Source organism: Diabrotica virgifera, chromosome 6 (genome assembly GCF_917563875.1).
Source record: "Diabrotica virgifera virgifera chromosome 6, PGI_DIABVI_V3a".
In the NCBI taxonomy this organism is placed as follows: Eukaryota; Metazoa; Arthropoda; class Insecta; order Coleoptera; family Chrysomelidae; genus Diabrotica; species Diabrotica virgifera.
Window position 1 is genome coordinate 126,840,926 of NC_065448.1, and position 13,043 is coordinate 126,853,968.

A 13,043-nucleotide genomic window follows, 5' to 3' on the forward strand; every position below is an offset into this window, starting at 1 on the left:
TGATAGTTTTTGACATATAAGCTATTAAAAATAAAAAATTGCGAAATCGGCCATTTTTAACCCTCCAAAACTATGTGACAAACTGAAAATTTGAATGTTGCCAAGGTAAGTAGATATTCTTTAAACATTGATTGATGAAATCCCGAAGAGTTTTTTGCAATGCAATATTCAAAACTCCTTTGTTTTTTAATCGCTACTCAAGCGTGCGCGACACTATTTTCCACCGACAGTATGGTGCAAATGAAAGGAATAAATTCGTTATTTCATAAACCGGCGACTTTAAAGAAAAATCCCGAAACAGGTCGATTTTTATTTTGAAGTTATGATATTGTGGCATATGTGTTATACTAGTGACGTCATCCGTCTGGGCGTGATGACGTAATCGATGATTTTTTTAAATGAGAATAGGGGTCGTGTGGTAGCTCATTTGAAATGTTCTTCAATTCTCTATTCAGTAATGTAAACATTTACATAATTATTTATACAGCGTGTCCTTCTACTTCATTTTTTTCAGATAATTTAATTTAATAAAAATTTTTTGGACACCCTGTATAAATAATTATGTAAATGTTTACAATACTGAATAGAGAATTTAAAGAACCTTTCAAATGAGCTAGCACACGACCCCTATTCTCATTTAAAAAAATCATCGATTACGTCATCATGCCCTGACGGATGACGTCACTAGTATACCATATATGCCACAATATCATAACTTAAAAATAAAAATCGACCTATTTCGGGATTTTTGTTTAAAGTCGCCGGTTTACGAAATAACGAATTTATTCCTTTCATTTGCACCATACAGTCGCCGACATGTCGGTGGAAAATAGTGTCGCGGACGCTTGAGGAACAATTAAAAAACAAAGGAGTTTTGAATATTGTATTGCAAAAAATTCTTCGGAATTTCATCAATGGATGTTTAAAGAATATCTACCTACCTTGGCAACATTCAAATTTTCAGTTTTTCACATAGTTTTTAAGGGGTTAAAAATGGCCAATTTCGCAATTTTTCAATTTTTAATCGCTTATAATAATATGTCAAAAATTATCATTTTTAGGGAAAAGTCACTGAAGACCTTTTCTGTTTGGAATGATCCAAAAAACCCAAAAAAAAACTTTTTTCCATACAAAAAAAATAATTTTAGGAAAAAAACAAAAAAAAAACGTTTAAAAATTTTTGACCACCTTTTGGTCCTGGCAACATGCAAATTTGTTAAAAGGAGTCCTTTTTGAGTAAGATGGTGCAAAATATCCGAATCAGAATATTTTTCCTAGCGGATGCGCAGTTGCTATCTGGACTAGATGGGAAAGGATGTTTAAAATATTTTATTTTTACATTGTAGTTTTATGACCTCTGAGTACGTATCAAATGTGCTAAGTTTTCTTTTAATGGATATTTTGATTGGCTATGTATGCTTATGGTATTGTTCGTAATGCGCGTAAGTCCAATTGTACAAATTTTTGTTACATATTTTTTTGCGTCTCATAGAGCCTCTATGCATCTAAGCATATACCCAAACTACTATACTCCCTAAAACGACATTCGGTCCTAACTGCAAGACGCAAGAGTCTCGCAGGATTAGTCTTGTTCTTGATCAAATCTTGCAGGGTCAGTCTTGGTCTTGCTAAAATTAGGCGCTGTTGGTCTTGGTCTTGCAAAAATGCAAGAACAAGACCAAGACTGCAAGACCAAGGCCGATTTTGGGCAACATTAGTGATGACAATATGAGCAATGAACTACAACAAAAGTTTTGACAGTTTTGTGGTTTGAAAGAAGTTAGAATTTTTAAATGCCAAAGTTCTAAAAATTGTAGAATAGAAATGAATTGCAATGACGAAGAGTTACAGCTGTTTTTATTTGTTTATCGTAGATAAAATATTGTATGAAACTGTACTTGAAGTACTTTTTGCGAACTTACGCGATTTATAGCACTCGCTCCGTTGTCGCTCGTGCTCTAAAAATCGCGTGCGTTCGCAAAAAGCATACTTCAGGAACTGTTTCATAAATAACTATTTGTAAATTGTTATTATTTATATCTCAGATAATTTTATCAGAAATGTATCGCAAAGGAATTTCATCACTGGATGGATTTCTCCTATGTTAATGTGATAAACCTATTGGTTATTGTTTTTAATTGTAGAAACAGATTGCAATAAATAAAGGAAGTTAAAAAAATAAACAGTCGAATTTGTTTAAACAATTTTTGAAAAAATAATTTTTTTCCAAAAATCTATTTTTTAAATCATAGTATCATTAACCCTGAAACTCCCAAGGGTGAGTAAAAAATGTCCACCTAATGCGTATTCCCTTGTACCATATTTATTACGTGTTTCAAAATGTTTCAAAAATTATTTATTGTTAAAAAGACAGCCCTTTATCGAATGTTTATTTGGTTTTACCGATATTTTTAAAAATAAAAGTAATGTCAATAAATTAAATATGGGTAAAATTTTCTATATAAATTTTAAACGGCAGGTATATAGTATAATCCATATAATTATCAAGGTATAATTACATAATCGACATAATTATCCGCCACACTAAGTAGGCTGAAAGGGAGAATGTGGAGAAAATCGACTAAATCTAAATTACTGGCTTTTACTAGTATTTTAATTTTGATGTACAGGGTTATTCACTATATTTTGAACCCCCTGTAAACTGCTTTATTTACAGAATTAGAAAAAAATGTAAAATACAACAGTTATTCGATTTTTAAATTATGATCTTCGACATATATGTCATACTAGTGACGTCATCCATCTGGGCGTGATGACGTAATCGATAATTTTTTTAAATGGGAATAGGGGTCATGTGATAGCTCATTTGAAAGGGTATTCAATTCTATATTCACTAATATGAACATTAACATATTTATTTATACAGGGTGTCCAAAAATAATCTTTTAATTAAATTAATTGACACAAAAAGAAGAATGTATGTAATTTATTTAATTCAAAATACATTATACTCCTGTCAGAAAACAGAAATAAATATTTATTGAACAAATAAACATTACTTTTCACTTAAATTCAATGTTCAAGCTGCCTTCCATCAGCTGAATTTAAGCAAAAATCAATGTTTATTTGTGCAATAAACTTTTATTTCTGTTTTCTAACAGCAGTAAAATGTATTTTAAATTAAATAAATTACATACATTCTTCTTTTTGTGTCAATTAATTTAATTAAAAACAATTATTTTTGGACACCCTGTATAAATATTTATCCTAATGTTTATATTATTGAATAGAGAATTGAATTACTTTTCAAATGAGCTAGCACGCGACCCCTATTCTAATTAAAAAAAAATATTCGATTACGTCATCACGCCCAGATGAATGACGTCACTAGTATGTTATATATGTCAAAAGATCATATTTTAAAAATCGAATAATTTTTGTATTTACCATTTTTTTTTCTAATTCTGTAAATAAAGCAGTTTACAGGGGGGTCAAAATATAGTGAATAACCCTGTACATCGTAATTTTGTTGTACGGTTTGTACATCGTTTATATTAATATATAGTTTAGAAGATGCTGTGTTTACTAAGCATAATATTCTTATGTCTAATCCATTTCTAACATTTGTAACAACTCTCAATAATGTACTTACCCCCCTTCATATGTACAGTTTGGGTCTCACAGAGTCACCTAACTGTGAGTGTGGAAAATAAGGTGATCTACTACATATTCTCCTCGAATGTTCACATCAATCAGTAAATATAAACAAATTTTATGATAATCTTAATATATTAAAAATTCCACTTCCCGTCTACCTGAACAATTTGATATTTTCTGAAGATATTAATATATTAAAAACAATTTACGAACAAATCAAAAAATGTAAATATAGATTGTAGCAATAAAATTTACCCTGTATTTAAGAAATTTTGTTAAAACAAAGCAGGCATGTTTGTTAAAACAAAACAGACATGTTTGTTTTGTTGTTATGTTGTTTTAAACCCTGTAGATTTAAGTAATTATTGTATATTATAATTGAAACAAGAAAAGAACAAAAAATAGAAAAGAAAAGAAAAAAAAAAAAGAAAAAATAAAAAAAGCAACAAAAAAAAAAAAGAAAAAAAAAACTAAGAAGATGCAAACCTCCGCGAGGCTGAATCGGGTTTACGTCTTAGCGTAGTAAAAAAAACAATTTATAAAAAATAACAATAAAAAAATAATAAAAAAAACAAATTAACAATATAAAAAAAATGCAACAAAAAATACAAAAAAAATAAAAATTTACAAAAAAAAATAAACAACCAAAACAGAGTATTATTTAGATAATAATTGTAGATAATAATGTTAGTTTGTTATGTATTTAGAGTTAGAAATACAGAAAAAATTCCTCTGATTAAAAAATCAAATTTGTTTGTTTTTAAAATAACAAAATGTCTGGCTAATTGGCTCGGCCAAGGCCATCAAATTCAATCAAAAAAAAAACTCTCAATAAATTATATTAGCCATTTTCAAGGTGGACATTTTTTACCCACTCTTGGGCATACGTGGAAGCTAGATAAGGTTGGGCGTTTAAGAGTTAATGATCATAGAAAAAGTTGAAGGACACTTCCATACATAAATTATTTTATCTACTCTACGTCATATTATGTATAAATTTTTAGTTTGTGAAAACTGTCATTATAGATAGCAGTGCGTGAAGTAACAATGTATTTTAAATGGGATTTACTTTTTCGCACTGTTTTTAACACACTTTCATATAATCAAATATCCTTAACTTTTGCGTTGTCATGGTGATGACATGTGAGCAATAAATTACTATCAAAAGTTTTGACAGTTTTGTGGTTTGAAAGACGTTAGAATTTTTAAATGTCAAAGTTCTAAAAATTGTAAAATAGAATGAATTCCAGTGACGAAGAGTTACAGTTTTTTATTTGTTTACCGTAAATAAAATGTTGTATGAAACTGTGCGTGAAGTACTTTTTGCGAACTTACGCGATATATAGCACTCGCTCCGCTGTCGCTCGTGCTCTAAACATCGCGTGCGTTCGCAAAAAGCATACTTCACGAACTGTTTCACAAATAACTATTTATTATATAATTATTTATTAAAGATAATTTATTTATTAAAGTATAGGTACCTGAACTTTTTCAATGATTATTAATCACAGTATAATTCAAAACACAGATTTTTGTGAAAAAATTATTTTTGATAATACCTACTGTTACAAATTGGACTGTTTATTAATTAATAAATGTCTACACAAATTGCATATTTGTAATGTCCACAAAAATTATATACAAATTAAAAAAATTAAAGATTAAAATGCATTGAGTAGATCCCTAGATATAGAAAATGATAGTAGTTTTAAGTTGCCTTTTTAGTTTTTGAACACATGCATTTGTCGGCTCACAGCTCCTCCTACACTTAGTACAACTAGTCACCATTTGATCTATATTTTTAAAAATTCGTGTAACGTACCAGCTTATCGAATATGTAAAATTATTTTTTGTACGGACAATATTTTTAAAGTTATTCTTAATGTTTATAAATTTAGCATTATGATTTTTGACTATATGTATTAGATAATTTTTTTTTAATATATTTTGATAGTACATATCACTTTTTTACTTCCATTTAGAATACGCAAAATTGTCCTATCTTTATTATTTTCTGCCTTATGTTATTGCAAAATAATGGTCTCTGCAATAAACAAATAGCATAAATTTTAAACTAATTAATGGATCGGTCTCAAATTTTGCGGGTTTGTTAATTATCCCAATACCCAACTTTGGATGAAACAATAAAGTTCCAAGTTAGTAGTTTTAGTAAAAGTTATTAACAAATAACGAGTTTCATTTCTTTTGTAGTTTGCGATGCAACAAATTAAAAATCGGCATTTTAAAGGTATTTCAATGATCTAAAAAATTACATTTTGTACTTTTACGTCAACTATTTAGCTTTTGAATGGGCTGCAAAAATCGAAACAATCGCGTTATTTGCACTAAATTGTTAATAATTAAAAATGGACAATAACTCTAGGCAGGAAACAGGTAGGTTTTCTTCCTATAGGTCTACAATAACTAAAAAAGTAGTCAGCTACCTGGATACCTCAGTGTTCCGAACATGTCTATTTCTAGCTTATTTTCCTGGAGTATAATAAAATTTTGAAAAACGAAAGCACCAAATAAATTAAAACCTGAAATTTCCAATAACTTATATACACACAGTAGCCAGAACTGCATGGTTAGAAGAAGATTCCAACTTTCCAACTTATCTGACAATTATTTTTTTAAATATTGGTCAGATAAGTCGAAATATTTAAAATAATAATTGGGTTCTAAACCCATTTTTAAAAACTAAAGCATATTATTGCTGAGACAAACCTACAGCAAAGCAAACAAATTTCACAAATTCAAGGCATGTACAATATGTACATAATATTATCATGTACATATTTCATAACTGCATATTATTCATGTAATACGAATAACCTCATATATCATGAAGACCTCTTTACGAAAACTGTGTAACCAATGTGCGAAAACAACCCTTTCCCTGAAACATAATATATTATCTTAGTGTTGAGGGTTTCATATGAATCTAGAGGGTTTATACATATAAAGTTATTGTAATATTAATCGTATTATTTATGTCGCTAAGAATCACTGTATTTGCAGTCAAAAAAAAAAAATATATATATACATTAGGCCGGGCCGAAAAAGGACAAAAAGTTTTATTTTGGGAAATATTAAACGGGCTAGTAAAAATAAGTTGTGTATGGTAGTCCTAATACTATGTACCAAACATAGGCCGAATTAAATTATTTTTGACCGGGCCCCCGGGCGCCTCAAAAATACTATTTTTTGTGCTTTATTTTTGGGGCGAGCTAGTGTCTAAAATATTAATATCGATGCTACTATCTCGTTAAAACATTTTCATTATGATATAAAAAATTTAACCGGCTCCCAGGACTAGAAATATAAAAGAGGGGTAAACAATGCATATTTATTTACTATTTTTGGCTTGTGAAATATATTTATTTACTTTAAAATATCGGCTAAATTTTTCTGGCATCAAGTTTAGATCGGATGTAGCCGTCTCTAGATTCTTCACCACACACTTTTATTAACGCATCAGTAATTACCTTCACACACCTCTCCACCGCTTGAGTATGGCAAGGAAAATTGTCAAATTTTGGAACTTGTTTCTCCATGTCCCACAATTCCTCGTCGGTAAAATTCTGCATTATAGGAGGACTTGTTACAGTACTATTCATCCAGTCTATGAGGTATATGTAATCTTCTGCATCGAAATTGATTTAGGAATTTGGGATACTATGAAAACGCAATTTTTATACCAACCTTCCTACATTTTAAAATTCTTCTGACAGCAACCTCTCTAATACGTTGACGTGAATCTGTTAATATACAAATTTGAATGATTTCCGGGCGCGCAAATTAAGCATTGTCTTGAATAACTTTATTGATAATTGATGAGACATTATTCAGAAAATATCTCGAAGCCTGCATTAATTTCCATAGATACCTGGCACCATATTCCAATCTTGGCTGTATTTATATCTCAAACCTCATACGAGAATATACTTGTATTACAAACTCAACTAAAATATTTAAGCTTTTACAAGGATCAGTTGTAGCTACATAAACTCTAAGAATGCGGTTAGCTGTCGTGAACTAACGTGTTTGTGCCATCTTCCCCGGACTTTGAGAAAATATTCTATCTTCAATTATTGCTTTTAACAAATACTGTTGATCTGAACTTAGATCATTTTCATTTGCAAGACACAGGACAGCTTGTATGGGTATAAATTTAATAACAGGCATTTTTTCGCAATTGGGAAGAAGGGATCAAATCGGCTCAGAATATGAATAGGGACCTTTTGCGTGGTCATCTAGTTTTGCAGAAAATTCATTAGCGTGCAATGGGCATACACTCCACTGTAATGGTTTATTTACTCTCCTTTCTATAATTCGAATCATTCCACATTCCAGCCCGTATTGATATTTGTACCATCACATCCCATAATACTTAATTTGCTTAGATCTCTATTATGGCTTTGTCAGTAGTCTAATATTCCTTCGACAATATCTATGACACGAGACTGGCTAAGATCTAAGTACCCAAAATATAAACTACCGGGTCCTACAATTAAAGCTATATGGTTTTCAGTTTTCATAATTCGTCTCGCGTTTTCGAAGACCATGTTAATCTTTTCTTTCATCAAAGTATAGCCCTTCAAATGACTCGAATAAATTTTTATTCTCATGCTGGAGTTGCCGTCTGTTTTCCTTAACTTCTCTCCGAATTTATTTTTGACGATGACCAGGGCTGTATTATCTTTAAAAATGTAGTTTAGATCTTTTAAAACTTCATTTAACAGCTTAAGCATTTTTTCCTGTCGACTGTATTATCTTTCTTTCGCTTAACAATAGAATATGACAACAAAACCTTTTTTAGTAGCCCCAAATATTTTTTCAACAAAATAAAAATTCTTTAAGTGCCGGGGGGTCCGGTTAATTACTTTTTAAAAGGCCCAAATTTGGTATAGGATTATATAAATACTAGTTCCAACTTTTAGCAACTAGCCTTGTACAAGAATTAAAAAAAAAATTGACCAAAAAAAAATTATAAGTGCCAGGGAGCCCGGTTAATTATTTTTTAAATCGGCCAAAATTTGGTATAGGATTATATAAATACTAGTTCCAACTTTTGGCAACTAGCCGTGTCGAAAAATTAAAAGAAAGTTTTTTCGGCCCGGCCTAATATACATATTGTATTATTTTAGCTTGACACTTTTTTGTTAATATACCAACAAACTAAGGGTACTTTGTGTAGCAATCTGATCAATGATGAGAAATGAGCAGTTCTTCTTCTTCTTTACGTGCCATCTCCGCGACTAAGGTTGGCAATCATCATTGCTATTATCACTTTTGACACTACAGCCCAAAAGTTTTCACTTGAGCTGCATCCAAACCATTCTCTGAGATTTCTCAGCCAGGATATTTTTCTCCTACTTTTGCTGCTCCTTACTTGAATCTTTCCCTGCATAATTAATTTTAGGAGTTCATATCTGTCACCACGTGTTATATGACCCAAGGATTGAAGTTTTCTTATTTTAATAGAATCTAGTATCTCGCTGCTGTTCTGTATTCTCCTTAGTACTTACCCATTGGTTATTCTTTCTGTCCAGGAGATTTTCAGCATTTCTCGATACGTCCACATCTCAAATGCTTCCAATCTATTGAGGCATTGTTTATTGAGAGTCCATGTCTCCACACCATACAAAAGAACAGAAAATACATAACATTTTAGTACTCGCTTTCTAAGATTTATGCTGAGGTCCTTACTACATAATATTTGTTTCATATTAGTGAATGCACTTCTAGCCTTTTCTATTCTAATTCGGATTTCTTTGGTATAATCGTTTGTTTCACTAATATTTGTCCCTAAACAGTTACAATTCTGAACTCGTTCTATCGTTTTATTATTTACGTGTGGATTGATATTTCCAATATTTTTCTTTGATATAACCATGAATTTTGTTTTCTGTATGTTTAGTGACAGACCAAATTCCTCACTCGTTGCAACAACCTTATCTAAAATTCTTTGTAGATCTGTAATAGTTTCTAGATCTGTAGCAGTTCTATTCTAGCCTAAATCGTTAAAGTTCACTTTAACCCGGCATTTGTCGCTAGGTAGATTATTACGCGAGTGGTCGCGCGTAAGATTTTCTCTCACATATCCAAATTTTTAAAACAGATTTTAAACTTTTTTTATTAACTAATAATAAAAATATATGAATATAACATAATATAGATAATAATATGATAAGATACAAAAAAATAATCGGAATTAAACCAATATTAATCAATCTCCGTATCTTCACAATTTACGGCACAGCACACAAGTATAACAAGAACCCTCTGGACAAATTGGTTAATGACAATAATTACAATTTTTTTACATTTATTCAGGTATTAAGTGAGAAAACAAAAATTTATTTTTATACAGAGTTGGTGGCGCCGGTGGTCGCTCGATGAGAGAATATCTCACATGAAGCGCATTGACTCAGCAACCTGGTGATACTACGTCAACTGAGTCACTATCTGAGCGGATGAGTCTATTAGATTGTCGAGAAAGGATAGATAGGAGACTAGAATGAACCTCAGCGGGTAGAATTTCCCAGAAAAAAAGTTGTGCGCAATTTTCTGAAACCGTGAGAGAAAATCTCATATAGCGACCACTGCTCGGATAAAACCTATAGTTCTTTTCAGTCATGTTTCTAAGTAGGTATTAACTTACTTATTTTACATAGGTAAATTAGACTTGCACACTCTGCTTCTGCACTAACTTGTTTCCTCTTTTCTCACTTTTTCACTTCACTAGCTCGAAGGGTTTTGTCCTCGTGATACTTCTTTCTATATTAGCGGTATCGAGAAGTTGGATGGCCTCGATATTCACATGTTGAAGTTTGAAGTAGACGTTGTTTATGTCTGCTGGCACATTTGGTTATTATTTCTCCTACTGTTTCCATCTTCAGATCTCCATCGACGCTGCTCATTAGGACCCCATTTTGAAAGTTTTGTATGACTTAAATGTCGTTTTTACTGGCGCATCCCCAGAGCGAGCTGTTCGCCATATGTCCATATTGGCGCTAATATTGGCTTCTCCCTCTCTCTCCTGTCGTTTCCCCATTACTGAGGATCGTGATATCGTGATTTCGTCCAATATTCCTAACAATGTTTTTCCATTGGTCTCTATCTTCAGCTGCTCTAAGAGCTTCGCAGAATGAGTTTCCAGCTGAATGATTTATTTGTCAGACCATCTAGTTGGTGAACGTCCTCTTGATCTTCTCCCCGGAACGTTTCCCGAAACAATTAATCTCTCCAAACTGTCGTCACCTCTGCGAACCATGTGACCAAAGAATTGCAGTATTCGTTGCAGACATATTGTGGACAGCCTTTTTGAAGTGAAAACTTCTTTAGGGACGTTGTGCGATTTTTGGATAGGGGAAAAAGCATTGAATTCACGACCGTCATCGCGACCGTCATTGCGACCGTCATCGCTTATGCTATATATTATGTGTATGTATATATAAATTGTATAGAGGCATTTAAATTTAAAATAAATGTAAAACCTATTTTAGGATGGGGAAAAAGGATTGATTTCGCGACCATCATCGCGACCGTCATCGCGTCGGCGAAATAAATTTTGTACATATATAGGTATATTATGTGTATATATATATATATAAATTGTATAGAAGTATTTAAATTTAAAATAAATGAAAAACCTATTTTAGGATGGGGAAAAATTATTTATTTCGCGACCGTCATCGCGACCGTCATCTCTTCGGCGAAATAAATTTTGTACGTATCTATATTATGAGTATGTATACATAAATTGTATAAAAGTATTTAAATTTAAAATAAATGTAAAATCTATGTTGGGATGCGGAAAAAGATTGATTTCACGACCGTCATCGCTTCGACGAAATAAATTTTGTACGTATATTATTATAATGTACGTACAATAATACTAATCTTATTCAAGTGAAAACTTCTTTAGGGACGTTGTGCACTTTTTAGATGGTGAAAAAGTATTGAATTAGCGACCGTCACCGCCTTGGCGAAATAAATTTTTGAAGTGAAAACTTTTTAGGGACGTTGTGCACTTTTTAGATGGGGAAAAACTGTTAGCGACCGCCATTGCTTCTGCGAAATAAATTTTTGAATTAAAAACTTCTTTAGCGACGTTGTGCACTTTTTAGATAGGCAAAATATTGAATTAGCGACCGTCATCGCGACCGTCATTGCTTCGATGAAATAATGTTGTGAAGTGAAAACTTCTTTAGGGACGGTTTGGTCTTTTTAGATGGGGAAAAGTATTGAATTAGCGACCGTCATTGCTTCGACGAAATACATTTTTGAAGTGAACACTTCTTTAACGACGTTGTGCACTTTTGAAATATGGAAAAAGTGTTGAATTAGCGACCGCCATCGCTTCGGCGAAATAAATGTTTGAAGTGAAAACTTCTTTAGGGACGTTTTGCACTTTTTCGATGGGAAAAAAGTAATAAATTAGCGACCGTCATTGCTTCGACGAAATAAATTTTTGAAGTGAAATCTTCTTTATGGACGTTGTGACCTTTTTAGATGGAGAAAAATATTGAATTATCGACCGCCATCGCGACCGTCATTGTTTCGATGAAATAAATTTTTGAAGCGAAACCTGTTTTAGGGACGTTATACACTTTTTACATGGAGAAAAAGTGTTGAATTAGCGACCGTCTTCGCTTCGGGGAAAAAATGTTTTCAAATGAAAACTTCCTAAGGGACGTTGTGCACTTTTTGGATGGGAAAGAGGTATTGAATTAGCGACCGTTATTGCTTCGACGAAATAAATTTTTGAAGTGAACACTTCTTTAACGACGTTGTGCACTTTTAAGGTGGGACGTTTTGCACTTTTTCGATGGGAAAAAGTATTAAATTAGCGACCGTCATTGCTTCGACGAAATAAATTTTTGAAGTGAAATCTTCTTTAGGTACGTTGTGCCCTTTTTAGATGGAGAAAAAGTATTGAATTATATCGACCGTCATTGCTTCGACGAAATAAATTTTTTAAGCAAAAACTTTTTTAGGGACGTTATACACTTTTTAGACGGGGAATAACTGTTGCATTAGCGACCGTCATCGCTTGGGTGAAATAAATTTTTCAAATGAAAACTTCTTAGGGACGTTGTGCACTTTTTAGATGGGGGAAACGTATTAAATTAGCGACCGTCATTGTTGGACGAAATAAATTTTTAAAGTGAAAACTTCTGTAGGGACTTTGTGCACTTTTTAAATAGGAAAAAAGTATAGAGTTTGCGACCGTCATCGCTTTGCCGAAATAAATTTCGTACGTACATAATATATATTATGTGTATGTATACATAAACAGCATAGAACGTACGCTTCGCTTATATAATATAGGTATAGCACTTCTTTTTGGATGTGAAAAAGCATTGAGGTTACAATTTATATACTATAAGAAGTTTTCACTTCTGTCGGCACTCCCA